Consider the following 16,771-nt stretch of genomic DNA (forward strand, 5'->3'; position numbering starts at 1 on the left):
ATTGGTGCAGTCAAGAACTGCACAAAAGGCAACATAATCCAAATTCTCGTGTCAAGAAAAAAAAAGGAAAAATATGCAAGCACATCTGAATGATCATATCCATTGATTTCCATATCAATCATTAGGATTGCAGTAAAAAATTATATGGCATTTATGCTAGAATTTTCTATCACAATTAGAAATCACAGATCTTTTCTATTTTCGTAATGTCTCCAATCCTTGTGAAGATACTTTTACAGCAGTATGAGTGGGAGAAAATAAAGAGACATTAGTCTATTTAGACACCCATAGAGAGAATGACGAGTAGACTAAATGAACACAAAAATTATCACATAATTAGACTGACATAAACATTTCAACCTCCATATAAAACAAGAAACGTAATGAAAGGGAGGGGTAGTTCTACACCACCATACATACTATCCATGCAATTAATTCACCTACAATTATCAAATAAAAATCTGATGCATTCAAGTTAGAAGTGAAATTGGAAATTATCCAAACTTTGTGATTGAGAATAACTTCGCCAAAAATTGGACATATAAGGTTCAACGCTAACACTCAAATGTTCAAGTAAATTCTATTGGTTGGCCCATTCAGTCATTTTTCCCAACTGACCCAGGAAGGTGACATTTTATTTCTTTAGTGGTATACTGAAGTGGGTATATATAACAATTAATGATTAATTGTGTGAACCTTGCATGGTTGGGATTGACTTTCAGTAAGGACTAGCCTTGGGAATGTCAATCCCCTGTTACACTGAGCAATGAACCGTTCTGTAGCCCCTGTCATGAGTGCGGATCTATCCACATTTTATTTCTGTAATGGTATTTTGAATTGGGTTAGCTCTAGTTTCATAATAAAATAGTGGGAGCTTCTCATAGTTATGTGAGATCTCGTCCTTTTCATTAGATTAAAGCCAATCGAGTGTGAAGCCAGAGGTCAGATGCATTGTCCAATTTCTTGAAAGATCTAGGGTAGCATCAATTTCTTGGTTTGGATTGTTATTTCTGACTCAACTATCAACCCCAAGCTTAAATCCAGGAAGCCTAGTTTAGCATTGCAAACATGTTTATTAGCATCCTAATTACTCTTGTTTATGCACACTACATAGGCAGGTTGTGATTTGATGACAAATACGATAATTTTCCCAATTTCATCTTGGTTTGATTGTTGAATCTTGTAGTGGGCTAAATGGGAAGCCTAATAGATGTTTAGAACTAGCATCACAAGTTGTGAACAAAGTTCAAAGTAGGACCATAGGCACAAAAATCCCAACAGTGGTTATCTTGTATAATTACTATGACCTTTTGAGCAAGAGATGCAAATGGTAGCAAGCCTAGTTAATGGCTATAACAAGAATGCCTCTGTTGGTTATGAGGATATAACTTAAGGACCTGCATTCAGCGGATCCTCTGCTGATAGACCACAAGCTCCATCCTCGAATCCTATTTATTGAAATAATTTATCATTTTTTATCATGGAGGTTCAAAGAGTATTAGTGTTAGCCTTTGCATTTGTATTAGTGTATCTATAGTTGTTTTGGTCACTCATGCCAATAAAAACAAAATCCAGTAATACTCAAGGATTAAAATAACATTATACTATATCGAATAAGATTCATGTTGTTTTTGGATGACAAGCTTTGTCCAGAAAAAAGAAAAAAAACCTAGGCAACAATATTCAAACCACGACCATTCAACAATTCCAAAGTTTCTTCCAAATTTGGGTGTATTTTACATGAACTTATTGTCATGTCTAAAAGTTTTTTTGATTTCTTCCTTTGTTAGGCCACATTTCTGGATGAGAAAATCACTTGCAACACCTCATTATGGTGGAGTCATGGATGTTATTTCAGTTTGATTATAGAAATTGGCAAATTTTATGGGGTGTTTTGCATGGAATGGAAGAGAAGGAAGCAGAGAAATCACAATTGAGGTAGAAATTTCCTTACCAGGAGAAATTGCGATCTTTGAGTCGTTCTGTTCTGAGAAAGCTCGATTTGCACAGGGAAAATGATAATTCAAAAATTTGAGGAATCATAATTGTTGAATCATTATATTATGAGAAAGCTAGTTTTTCACAAGGAGAATGGTAATTCGAAAATTGGAGGAATTGCGATTGTTGAGTCGTTCTGTTTTGAGAAAGCTCGTTTTTCGTGAGGATAATGGTAATTCAAAAATTTCGAATGGAGGAATGCCTAGTTTTTTGACTTCACCCACCCGCCACCTTTGCCTTAACTCGACTAGCATGGATAGTCAAATTAGACTCCCATTGGATTGCCAGAGAATCTGAACAGATGTCGATGAGTGGAGTTGGAAATTTTTCCGGCTGGCGAACAAATCTTGGCAATTCCTCCACCTGATAGACTACTCCAAAAACAACCCAAAAAGGCAAGAAGTATTTTCAAAACAATATTTCCTAATAAAAACTATTTTGAAAAGTAAATTGAAAATGATGCGCTGAACAAAATCAAAGTACATAGGACAGTGGGAAATTCACCTAACAAACCGTTAATGTAAATTTTGGGACTTGAAAAACCATGTGACCATAACATTTGAACTCTAGGCCTCACAACATAAAATTTAGGCAAGAAGGATTTCTCTCCATTAATGGTAAAACATCAAAATCTGAACTTTTGAAAGTTTCAGAAGTGATATCGAGGTCAAGCAAGGTTGCCCACTGTCTCCTACCCTTTTTGGTTTATATATCGACAAGCTTGACAAGTGGTCAAATTCGCAAGGGGGTGCTGGTATCTATTTGGGAAAGTTTGTTATAAGGATTCTTTTGTATGCAAATGACCTTATTCTGATTGTTAAATCGACTCTTGGTTTGCAAGAGCACTTACTATCCCTTGAGCATTTTTGTATAAGTGTGGGGATGCAAGTCAATATCAGCAAAACAAAAGTAGTGGTTTTCTATGAAAAGAAAACATAACCAACATAAGTTCTACTTTGACGGCAACATTCTGGAAGAAGTTGCGGATTGAAAATATCTTGGAATTGACTTCAACAAAAATCTAAGCTGGAATGGTTGTAGAAAGAAAATAACTTTGGGGGGTCGGAAAGCATTTTATGCTTTTCAAAATAGGTGTAGAGAGGCAGATTTATGGGACTGGAAAACCACTCAAACTCTTTTTGGGCTTCTAGTGATTCCAGTGATTCTATATGGTTGTGAACTATGAGCCGGCAGTACATCCGACATGCAGTGGAGACAAATTGAGAAAATTCAGAAGCGTTTGATTACAAACAAATTCAAGATTAAAAGTGAAGTTCCTTATGCTATCTTGTTAAGTGAAACAGGGACTGCTCCTATTGAAGAAATTGCTATGGTATGTGTCATAAGGTATTTTAAAAAAACTGAGCAAATGGAAGAGGGTAGATGGCCTAAGGTTGTCTTTAATGATAGATTGTGCAAGAGAAAAAATACTTGGATGCAGCAAAATAACAAATGGTTTAGTAAATGGGGTATTTGCTTGAACGTGTGTCCCATAAACAACAAAGAGATAAAATCTCTTGTTATGGAAAAGTTCCACAAGCGTACTTGGGATAAGGAACTAAGAAGAAAGAACAAATACTATATTGAAGTGTTTAATCCCACTCATAGTCATCAACCAAAAGCATACATAGAGGCTAATATCTCTTTGAGAGCCAAAATTCTTATTGCTCAGTTAATGACTAATTCTCATCAACTCCGTTGTGAAACAGGGCACTGGAAAAGGCCAAAATAAGTGTGGGAGGAAAGAGTATGCATTTTTTTTCTTCGGAAAAAGTGGAAACAGAAAAAAAATTCATTTTAGAATGTGAGGCCTTCAAAGACAACAGGGAAAATTATGCAAATATGCTGGCAGCTAGATCTTGGGATAATTTATTTAGCGAGGGGTTTGTCGAGACATTGGAAGCATTTATTTTGAAGCTTCACAGAAAAAAGGCGAAATGCATCAAATAGATGAAGAAGCAATCTATCCCATAGGCTATCTTTAGACTCATGAACGTCAAAATGATTTCTTTCTTTCTTTATTTCTTTCCCACGTTGGTTCAACAAAGCTTGTAAGAGTTTTGTTGGTCGATAATGGCCACAACACTATTAGTTCGAACAATCTCTGGCCCGATAGTTTAATCTATGGAGCACATCCATGCCATGTCTGCCTTCATCAATCTCTTCTCCTCATGCCTGGGTTGAAGTCCAGCAAAATTATTAATAGCATTTTATTCAACTCTCAATGTCCCCATTTCACTGCATCCCTCGTTTGAAAGCACACCATTAGCGAGCTTCCTTCTCAATGAATGTGTTTTCTCTCTTGATGAGGCAAGCAACATTTGCAGGAGAAAACTGAATTTACTTGCTCAAAAATCATATGATAATTCGCGACAAACCCTACATTTCCTGAGAGACAAGGGTTTTAATGACATCAATGTTCGTAAAGTTTTTTCCATGTGCACCATCATGTTACGGTCCAATTTTGAGGGCATTGTCAAGCTCAAGGTTGATTCCTAGAAAGGATCGACCTCAATGGTCAGAAATTGCTCCAATTCCTCAATAAAAGCTCTTGTTATTTTACATAAAATGATAGCCGCACGCTGGAACTGAAGGTTTCTTTGCTTGAGTTTGTTCTTGATCTCTAGCTGTCATGGTTTCTAACTTAGAATCTGATTAAATTGCTGGAACGAACCCATATTTTCATTAAATTGTCGGAAAAGTTATTTTCTAGCCATAACCGAACTGTTGGAAGTTTGACAACGAATTATGTAAATTTGGGTAAAAATCTAACTAGTTAGTTTTATACTGAAACAACAGTTATGTAACGGAGGAGGCTTGTATAAAACTAGTGAATGCCCGAGAAATGTAATCATGGAGAACATTGTTGAATTAATAGAGATTCCAATCCCTTGCCCTGTGGATGTTTCCTTGACACCTTGTCAAAGTTTTACCACGTAAATTCCTGTGTTGTTACTTGTGTGTGTGAATTCAATTTTCAATCAGTTATATTCTTTCTTGGTTAATGTATAACTAAATGTTTTCCTTCTTTATTCATTCACCTATTAGAACTACAAATGGTATCAAAGCCGGTTTGGTGCTACGTGAAGGTTTTTCTCTGAGGGGAGGCTGTTGAAGAGCCAGCGTGTTTGAGCGTTGAAGTGCGTGCGAACCAGCGTGTAGTGTTGCTGCGTGAAGGTTTTCTCTGAGCCGTTGAAGAACTAGCGTGTTTTTACGTTGCTATCTGCGTTGAGGAGGCCCTGCTTGAAAGAACTGCATGTTGCATGCCTGAGGGTGGACACCCCATCTCTGCGTGAAGTGCAAAACCGTGAAGTTCAGAATTTGTGTGTCTGTGCCTTGCATGGACCAACTGCTCTGCGTGAAGCTCATTGTTGCGTGATCTCTGGGTGAGGAGCATGAAGAGGAAGCCGACAAACCCTTTGCGTGTTTGTGCTCTGCATGGACCAGTTGTTGGTTTGGTAAAACATCGGAGTTGAAGACCCTCCGTGTACTACGTGCTGCTGGCTTGAAGTTGTGTTGACTGCATGCTGCCACAGTGGTCTCTGCGTGTTGCATGGAACCATCGAACCATTTCCATTTGCATGTTGCTTGCCAGAGACCCATCAAACTGCGGTGAGGTATTTGTTATGCGTAGAACCATCGAACCATTTCCCTTTGTGTGTTGCTGGCTATAGACATGCATTCTACGTGGAAGAGCCATCAAACCAAAGGTAGTGTTGTTGGCCATAGACCTGCGTTCTACATGGAAGAGCCATCAAAACAGAGCCTGTGTGTTGCCAAAGCCTGATCAGCAAACGTGAATTCGGGTATTTTTTTAAAAGAAATTTTGTCTCAGAATTATTTTTTTTCTCAGAAAGTTGTGAAAATAAATGGGTGGATGTGTGTAAATTGAAGAAATTTTGAAAAGGGGTGGATGTGTGTAAACTAAAGAAAAAAAAGACAATTTTTTTTTAAATTGAAGGAAAGGGAAAAAATTATTTTTTCAAAGGGTTTTTTCTATTTAAATTGAAAAAAAAAAACTTTCTTGGAGAAATAAGGAAATATAAACCCTAGTTGAAGATAAAAAAATTTCTTGGAGAAATAAGGAAATATAAACCCTAGTTGAAAAGACTGAAACCCTGAGAGAAGAACAAAATGGCCAAGATGTCGAATGCGAAATTCGAGGTGGATAAATTCACCGAAAAGAGAAATTTTTCTCTTTGGAAACTGAAAGTAAGGGATCTGCTTGTGCAACAAGGGTTGCACAAGGCATTGGATGGGAAAACTAAGAAACCTGCAACTATGACTAATTCAGACTGGGAGGACCTGACTATATGTCTCATGTACCATATGCAAATGTTGTAGGCAACTTAATGTATGCGATGGTGTTAAGATATGGTATGTTCTATGCTTATAACAATTTACTTATTTTTCTTATTATATTCCACAGATTAGCAATCACATGTACATAAAGTAAAGTGCAGATAGAACATTAAACGATCGACAGAAAAAAAAAAAAAAAAAAGACACAAGATGTGGCGGCTAGCCAGGGACAAACCCCACAATGTGTGGGGAAACCCTTTGATCAAATCTTCTTTTATCTTCAATAATTCGGTAGAGAGAAACAATACAATAAATCTGATTTATATTAGTAGTAGCAAACCCTAGATCAACAGCATCAGCATTAGCGGCTTCATCATCAAACTAGGGCATACGATATCTCACAAACTGACTGTCGGATCGGCTTGATTCCACCACCAAAAGTTGCGGCTTTCAGAGGAGGTTCAGATGAACCTAAAACATAGTTCAGATGAGGAGATATTCTAGTCCACGTAGGTCAAACTTCACTTCTACAGTTGCAGCTTCAGTTTCATCTGCTTCCTTCAAGGTAGGGCAGTCGATATCTTGCAAACCATCCGTCGGATTGACTTGATTCCACCACCAAAAGTTGCGGCTTTCAGAGGAGGTTTAGATGAACCTATAATTTAGCTCAGATGAGTAGATATTCTAGTCCACGCAGGTCAAACTTCATTTCTGCAGTTGCAGCTTCAGTTTCAGCAGCTTCCTTCAAACTAGGGCAGTTGATATCTTGCAAATTGTCTGTCGGATTGACTTGATTCCACCACCAAAAGTTGCGGCTTTCAGAGGAGGTTTAGATGAACCTATAGCGTAGTTTAGATGAGGAGATATTTTAGTCCACATAGGTCAAACTTTACTTCTACAATTGCAGCTTCAGTTTCAGCAGCTTCTGGCTTAACATGTGTGAGAGAGAGACCCATTTCTGCGCAGTAAAGAAGAGACTCTTTTCTGCGTAGTAGAGAGAGAGAGATGTGATGAGATGAGTGAGTCCAAATGATGAAAAGTCCTCCTATATTTATACACAACGTTGGTGTTTGAATAGATGCGACTGTTGGGCTTCTGAGCCTACATGAGTTGTAGGTCAGCTTGATAATAATTCCATAATCAAAATAAATTCATATCTCCATGAATACTTATTGGAATCGGATGATATTTATATCAGTCCTACACCTCTCAACGAGAGGAATCTAATAAAAATATTATCAACCATGAATAAGATGACCCACATGAAGTTTTGCCCTGGTTGCCAATTTTAACACTCCCTCTCAACTAGGGAGAACTTCATCTGCAATCTGTCTATCGGTTGTTATTATTCATCCATCAAATGCACTGCCCTATACAGCCTGACCCTTGCCCTGCTCTGCTCTATTCTACCTGTTCTGCTTTGTCTTGTTCTGCCCTGTACCGATTTGTACGGCTCTGCTCTATTATGCGATGCTCTGCTTTGTTCTGTTCTGCTATGCTTTTGTCCGAATTATGAAGAAGAAGAAATGATCGAGGATGTATCATATTGACTCAAAGTTAGTCTTAGAGTATGTACCATTGGTCCCAGACCAGTCTCAACCAACTCGAAGTCAGCATCATAGTGAGTACAACTCCACTGGTCCCAGACTAGTATCATCCTCCACTGACTCAAAGTCAGTCTCAGAGTGCATACCACTGGGCCCAGACTAGTCTCAACCGACCCAAAGTTAGCTTCATAGTAAGTACCACTCCTACCACTGGTTCCAGACCAATATCGCAGTCTCAGAGAGTGTACCACTAGTCCCAGACCAGTCTCAACCGACCCGAAGTCAGCGTCATAGTATGTACCACTCTCACTGGTCCCAGACCAATACTACACTGACACGAAGTCAGTCTCAGAGTATGTACCACTAGTCCTAGAACAGTCTCAACCGACCCAAAGTCAGTGTCATAGTATGGTACAACTCCTACCACTGGTCCCAGACCAGTATCATTGATCCTAGATCAATGGAGGTCATCCTAGCGTAGGGAGTACGGTAGATACAATGATGCGTCCATCGTTACTACTATGGTCCCTAACTTCATTTCCTTGCTCATTGATCAGATGATAGGTACTTCCCATGAGTCCCAAACTGCATGGGTAGGATGCCTCGACAAGAAAACTAATCAATCCTATCCTCATAGGAGAACACATCAATCCTGCTACAATCGCCATGGAGAAAACATCAATCCAGGCTGCCATGGAGAACACATCAATCCAGGCCTCACAGGAGAACACATCAATCCCGCTACAGTCGCCATGGAGAACACATCAATCCAGGCCTCACAGGAGAACACATCAATCCTACTATAATCGCCATGGAGAACACATCAATCCAGGCCTCACAGGAGAACACATCAATTCTGCTACAATCGCCATGGAGAACACATCAATCTAGGCCTCACAGGAGAACACATCAATCTTGCTACAATCGCCATGGAGAACACATCAATCCAGGTTTCACAGGAAAACTAATCATCATGCTACATAGGAGAGCGAATCATCCTGTTCCACAAGAGAGCGAATCATCTTGTCCCACAAGAGATCAAATCATCTTGTTCCAGTGTGCACCACCAGGGGAGGGTGAGTCACCCTGTGGTCGTATGTTGCTCTAGTAAGAACCGCAAGCCCTCAGAGCTCCCAGAGCTCAATGTATGCAACATGCAGGACCCTTGTACAAGGGTTTCTTGACGACTCCAAGTCATTTAGGAAAATCACAAATTAGATCTTTCCTTGACAAGGTGTATCAACCTGTACATCATCTTAATGTGATGGAGCCTCCTTGCTCATCGAATTACCATATCCCAGATGATGTCTATCTATTGGAGAAATCGACGAATACGAGATTCCTCAATAATTGAATCCCACCTCTGGTTGTCACATAGGATCACGGTGGTATCCAATGTAAATCCAAACAGCTCACTGAAGAGCTTTCGCAACCAGAATGCCTCACAGGAGGCCATGCTAGCAGCAATATACTCTGCTTCAGTAGTGCTCAAGGCCACCGACTTCTGCTTCCTGCTCATCCAAGCTATCAAAGCAGATCCCAAGGTGAAATAGCACCCGTAAGTTCTCTTACGGTCCACCACACTACCTGCCCAATCAGAATCAATATATCCAAGTAGTCTCACATCTCCGACAGTGTATCTTAACCCATTATTAATTGTGCCATGAAGATATCTTAGAAGATTCTTGGCATCAATCCAGTGAGGCTCAACCAAATATGAGCTCACAATGCTAACTGCAAAACATATGTTCGGACGGAGGTTCACTAAGAACATCAATGTGAATGAGTTTATGAAACTCAAAGGCATTTCCCAAATCTGGTCCGACATAACTACCATATAACTTTTTAAAGTTAAGATCCTCGAGGTAGTCACAGGCTTGCAGTCCACCATAACAAATCTTTTCAGAATCTTCACAACATATTTTCCTTGAGATAGGAAAATTTCCCTTGGCTTCTACCATTCTTCAAGTCCTTGGCCCTTCATTTCAAATTCAGAAGCCAACTCCCTCTTACATTTGTGAATGAGAGGGTCTGCACTTGTTAGAAAGAGGTCATCCACATACAGCACCAGTATGAGAGGCTTGTCATCTTCAACCTTAAAGTAAAGGTTAGGATCGACTTCACTCCTAGTGACTCCCAGCTTCATCAAGTAGCTATTGATCCTCTCATACCATGCTCAGGGTGCTTGCTTCAGCCCATAGAGAGCCTTCTTCAACCTGTATACATGAGATTTTCAATCATAGATCTCAAATCCTTCAAGTTGCTCCACATAGACCTCTTCTTTGATCGAACCGTGCATGAATACGGTCTATCCATCTGATGTAGGTTCCATCCTTGTGAAGCCACAAGGGCTATGATCAAGCAGATGGTTGTATATTTGGAAACAAGTGCAAATATCATAGTCTATACCTTCCTTCTAGGAGAAACCACGAGCAACAAAATGAGCCTTATACTTTTCCGTACTTCCATCTGCTGCATGCTTTATCTTGTAAAGCCATTTAGAAGTGAGAATTGTCTTGTCCTGGGGTCTAGGAACTACTTCTCAGAGATCATTCTCCATAATAGACTCATATTCTTTGTTCATAACATCCTTCCATACTTTATGCTTGACGACATCTGAGAATGATGAAGGCTCATTTTGTATGATCGTGCTCATGATGGTCAGGTATCCTTGATACCTGTTAGGTTTCTTGCTTTCACGGAAGGTTCCTCGGGGTGCAGCATGTCCTTCAACATCATCAAGTATCCCCCTAAGCCATGAAGGTCTCTTCCTCAAAGAGGAAGGCTCAGGTGGATAAAAGGGATCCATGGGTTCCTCCACATTAGGAATTGTTACATCATCTACCCATAGAGACAACTTCCACAATCATATAGTTTTTCCTTATTGCCACACCATTCTGCTCAGGAGTATGTGGTGTAGTAATCTCCCTCTTAATGCCAGCCTCAGATATGCTTGAATGAACCAACTGTAATATATCAGAGGTATTGCTTTGGCTTGAGGGGAATGGTCCCCTTTTGAGCTTTCCTTCGGCACATCCTGGACATACACCTTCTTTCTCTACTCAGAATTCGGGCATCCCTGTCACCATTTGTCTTACACCGAGTATAGCTTTATAATGAAGGAGGGAAAACCTTCGATGCCAAAGTTTGGACTGAAGAGATGTGTCATAAGACATGATACCTAGCAGACTTCCTTCGACCTGATATAATGAATCAACACGAAACCCAAGAGCAAAGGCATCTTTAACATTAGTTTTCGATACACGTACCTTGCCATTGTTGAAAATTACCTTGTAGCCTTTGTCTTCCATTGCCGAGATGGACACCAGGTTCTTGAGGTCAGGTGCATTTAATAAATCCTGGAATTTCTAGCCTTCTTGAATGGTTGTCCTCTTCCTTGATTCCCAGCTCTCCTCTTACCTTTGCTATTGAATTTGTCATTCCTTTGATTGTCATCAGAGGGATTTTGATCATCATCCTGGTGTGAGTCCGTTCTATCAGGGCACTCCCTTGCATAGTGACCTGCTTTATCGCAGATGTAACATTGTCCTTTTCTTCCACCCTTAGGTCCAGCCTTTCCTTTTGATTTAGTCCTGGAATTATTTCTTTTCTTAGCATGAGAAGAAAAGGCAGCAGGAGGACCTTTAGGCATGGGCATTTCTTGCTCTTCTTCCCTTGTTTCTTCTTGAATGCATCTAGCCATTAATTCCTCGAAACTAGGAATTACATTATTGTTCAGAAGAGTAGTCTTGAACACATACCATTCAGATGGTAATCCTCCAAGAGTCGTGAGTGCCATTCCCTATCAGTAATAGCCTCCCCAATAGATAGGAGATCATTTTGATCTCGGTTATTCTTAAGAAGTATGCTTGCATACTCTCATCTTTACCCTTCTTGATTTCCCTCAGCTTATTTCTAAGAAACAAAACTTGATTTGCATCATTAACTTTAAATAAACTCACCAGTCTATCATAGATTTCCTTGGAGGTGTTCATGTCAAAGATGTAGACCACCAAGTGCTTGTCGATAGAGTCTCGGATGATCTTCTGTTTTGACTTCTCCGGTTTTCCATTTGTTCTATGCAACAGCGGATGCATTTGATGGAGGCTCAACAATATTTCCTTTTACATGGTCCAACACTCCTTGATCCTCAAGGGTTAGATCGATAGAAATCTTCCATCTGTGATAGTTAGCTTTCTCATGGAGCTTGTCTTCGGTAGGAAAAAGTGTTGAGGACCCCATCATTCTTTTAGGATAGCCTTGCCAATCTTCTCTTCGGTGATTGCTCTTGCTCTTGCGCGGGCTTTGTCTTCACCTCAGCTCCGATAACATGTTAAGATATGGTATGTTCTATGATTATAACAATTTACTTCTTTTTCTTATTATATTCCACAGATTAGCAATCACATGTACAAAAAGTAAAGTGCAGATAGAACATTAAATGATTGACAGAAAACAAGCCAAGACAAGAGACACAAGATGTGGCGGTTAGCCAGGGACAAACCCCACAATGTGTGGGGAAACCCTTTGATCAAATCTTCTTTTATCTTCAATAATTAAACAGAGAGAAACAATACAATAAATCTGATCTATATCAGCAGTAGAAAACCCTAGATCAGCAGCATCAGCATTAGTAGCTTGATCATCAAACTAGGGCAGACGATATCTCACAAACTGATTGTCGGATCGGCTTGATTCCACCACCAAAAGTTGCGGCTTTAAGAGGAGGTTTAGATGAACCTATAGCACAGTTTAGATAAGGAGATCTTCTAGTCCAAGTAGGTCAAACTTCACTTATGCAGTTGCAGCTTCAGTTTCAGCAGCTTCCTTCAAACTAGGGCAGTCGATATCTTGCAAACCGTCCGTCAGATTGACTTGATTCCACCACCAAAAGTTGCGGATTTCAGAGGAGGTTCAGATGAACCTACAACACAATTCAGATGAGGAGATCTTCTAGTCCACGTAGGTCAAACTTCACTTCTGCAGTTGCAGCTTCAATTTCAACAGCTTCATTCAAACTAGGGCAGTCGATATCTTGCAAACCGTCCGTCGGATTGACTTGATTCCACCACCAAAAGTTGTGGCTTTCAGAGGAGATTCATATGAACCTACATTGTAGTTTAGATGAGGATATCTTCTAGTCCACATAGGTCAAACTTTACTTCTACAGTTGCAGCTTTAGTTTTAGTAGCTTCCGGCGTCACATATGTGAGAGAGAGACCCATTTCTGCGCAGTAGAGAAGAGACTCTTTTCTGGGAAGTAGAGAGAGAGAGAGATGTGATGAGATGAGTGAGTCCAAATGAGGAAAAGTCCTCCTATATTTATACACAACATTGGTGTTTGAATAGATGCGACTGTTGGGCTTCTGAGCCTACATGAGTTGTAGGTTGGCATGATAATAATTCCATAATCAATATAAATTCATATCTCCATGAATACTTACCGGAATCGGATGATCTTTATATCAATCCTACACCCCTCGATGAGAGGAATCTAATAAAAATATTATCAACCATGAATAAGATGACCCACATGAAGTTTTACCCTGGTTTCCAATTTTAACAAATCGTATCTACAAGACCTGACATTTCACATGCAGTTAGAGTTGTCAGCAGGTTCATGGCAAATCCAGGTAAAGAACATTGGCAAGCGGTGAAATGGGTGCTTCGATATCTAAGAGGCACAAGTGACCATTGCATCATCTTTAATGGTAGTGAAGGATTAGTCTGCGGATATGCAGATGCTGATTATGTAGGTGATTTGGACAAAAGAAGATCTACTATAGGTTATGTCTTTACTCTTGCAGGTGGAGCAATTAGTTGGATGTCAAAGCTTCAAGAAACAGTTGCATTGTCCACTACTGAAGCAGAATATATAGCTGCTTCAGATGCCAGTAAAGAAGCAATCTGGTTAAAGGGTTTGCTTGATGAGATTGGAAGGACACAGGAGAAAGTGAATGTACTTTGTGACAGTCAAAGTTCTATTCACTTGGCTAAAAATCCTGCTTATCACAGCAGAACCAAGCACGTTGATGTAAGGTATCATTTTCTGAGACATGTGATCAATGGCGGAAAAGTAGCTCTTCAAAAGGTCCATATGCAGGAGAATTGTGCAGACATATTCACAAAGCCAGTTACAGTAGAGAAATTGCGATGGCGTTTAGCTTCTCTTGGCTTGCAAAAAAGATGATGAATGGGCATGGGCAAGGGATTAGGAAAATTGTTGTCAAGGTAGAGTTTGTTGGAAGTTTGACAATGAATTATGTAAATATGGGTAAAAATGTAACTAGTTAGTTTTATACAGAAACAACAGTTATGTAATGGAGGAGGCTTGTATAAAACTAGTGAATGCCCGAGAAATGTAATCGTGGAGAATCATTGTTGAATTAATAGAGATTCCAATCCCTTTCCCCGTGGATGTCACCCTGTCAAGGTTTTACCACGTAAATTCCTATGTTGTTACTTGTGTGTGTGAATTCAGTTTTCAATCAGTTATATGCTTTCTTAGTCAACGTATAACTAAATGTTTTCCTTTTTTGTTCATTCACCTATTAGAACTACACGAACCACATATATCATATTAAAAAAACCTAGGATTTTATCATCGTCTAAAAAAATATTGATGGGACTTGTTAAAGATGTTGAGGGGATGGGCATTAAGAAGGGGTCTAAGGCGTTTGCTCGCACTTTTCTTCAGTTAAGTAAGCTGAAAAAGACACTATTAAGGTGAAGTTCAGAAATTTGAGAGAATTAGGGTTTACGCAGGAGGAAGTTGGGATTCTCATTAAGAGGTTTCCTTAGGTTCTGGGGTCGTCCAAGGATAAACTGCGGAAGAATCTCAAGTTTCCTTTTGAGGAATGGAAGCTTCCTCGAAATGTTATTTTTGGTAATCTGGTGGCTCTGCGTTTTAGCATGGAGAAGAGACTGAAGTCGAGGCTCAATGCTCTCAAGACCTTCATGATTATGAACAAGTCTTCAGAGAAAGCTATGAGCTATCCTCCAAAGCATTATATCATCATGTTAAATGAGACTTTTCATCAAAATATGGTGATCAAGCTACTAGTGGTGGCATAGGAGAGTGATGAAAACCCGTTGTAAGGGCTGGGTTGGATTGGGTATTCAGGCTGACTGGAGTTCAACTGAAGTATGCTCAGTGATTTTGAACCAGAGAATTTGTGATAATTTTCTGCATCAATGATGGCCATTCAAAGCTTCTATTTTTCCCTTAGGTATGGCATCCATGGAGATGCACATAATTACAGATAAAGAGAAACTACATCATGCTATGTACTAAAGTCACGACAGTGAAGAACGATGTCATTTTGAAGATGATTGTATGCCACAACATTGATGGATTATTTTCAGGTATTTCAAATATCTTCACATTTCTTTCATTTGATTTTTTGGATTGTATATATTGATTACGGATTAAAAAGAGACTATACTGGCAACAAGGAGACTAGATATTTTTGTTAGGGTGGGTAGAAACGTTCAAAATTGAACTCTTCCTAGCCCTTCTTTAGGCTCATGGCCCTTCCTAGAAGGGCTAAAAAAAAATTACACTTCAAAAAAAATTTAAAATATCAAAATCACTCGTTATTACAAAGGTTAGATTAAATTTTTATGTTTCAAAAGTAGGGAAATATTTTTAATAATGTCAATACTTTTTTAAGTTTACGATAATTTCGAGTTTGTACTAACGCACAAATTTAAAATATCAAAATCACTTGTCAATTACAAAGGTTAGATTAAATTTTTATATTTCAAAAGAAGGGAAATATTTTTAATAACATGTCAATACTTTTTTAAGTTTACGATAATTTCGAGTTTGTACTAATGCACAAATCACTTTGACTAGTGATAGTTTCATAGAAGAAACCACTCAAAGTCCAAATGACCTCATACAATTTAATAGTTATGTCATGATTTGGGGATGTTTCCCTAAGGCACCCAACTTACGCCAACATGATGCAACTTGCAACAATAAGAAATGCAATATTCATGGTACTATTACACCTAGCACAGTGTGGTAGAGCACATTGAATAACCATTCAAAAACTATGAATGTGCTCTCGCTCCTCCGTGATTATCCTTGAGTGCTCTTTCCCTGCATCCATTTTTTCCATTTTCATTTGAATTGCAACCCATCATCCACAAAAGGAAAGTTATCGTTCGACGCTAGACTATAAGTTATTTTTCATTATCCTTCTCATATCTTCATTAACATTTGGTTTTTCATTCATTGGATTCTTTAATGCAACACTCCTTGAAGTAATGGCAACCTTCGTGGCCACACAATGTATCCTAGGCACCATAGAATCCACAACCCAGAAAATCAACATTGTGGCTAGATACCCTGAATGCAACTGCTTGCCATCCTTCCATTCCAGGCATGGGTGGTCGAGTTGTTTTCTACATTGTTAATGGTGCAAATATTTATTGTCATAATTATATGAATCTACCAACTATGAAAAGAATATCTATCTTATATCAAGAGTATTGGACTCCACAACTATAACACTCTCATTCAAACTCTTACTTACTTTTCTTCGTTTCTTAAATCCATACATATTTCTTGTCTAAGTACCATTTTTCATGAAGTGTTTGTTCTCTATCATAAAGCTACAAGTTTCCTTGAATGTTACAAAACATAGTTCATCAAATCAATGAATAACCTATCAAGAAATCTATAGTCAAATCCTATGGCATCTTGCTAAGGTTGAATCTTTTCTATCTCAATCTTGCTAATGGATTTTTTACTTATGTATTTACTTATTCTATTTTTTTATTTATTTAATGGTGTAAATCTTGAAAAATGTCTCTTATTGGTAATCCTAAGAAGGATAAAATGCAACAATCAATTGTTGAATCATTTGGTCTTACACAACATTCTAATCAGCCATGTAATATTCAAAATGAAGTTG

General features: G+C 38.8%; 1 pseudogene; it reads left to right on the forward strand.

Annotated features, from left to right (window-relative positions):
* The first annotated feature begins 2,091 nt into the window (after positions 1-2,091).
* LOC149194426 (uncharacterized) lies at positions 2,092-14,921 on the forward strand (annotated as a pseudogene).
* The last annotated feature ends 1,850 nt before the right edge of the window (positions 14,922-16,771 follow it).

This window comes from Pinus tabuliformis, chromosome 2_2 (genome assembly GCF_031772625.1).
Source record: "Pinus tabuliformis cultivar Carrire ecotype Pingquan chromosome 2_2, CPIR1, whole genome shotgun sequence".
Taxonomy (NCBI): Eukaryota; Viridiplantae; Streptophyta; class Pinopsida; order Pinales; family Pinaceae; genus Pinus; species Pinus tabuliformis.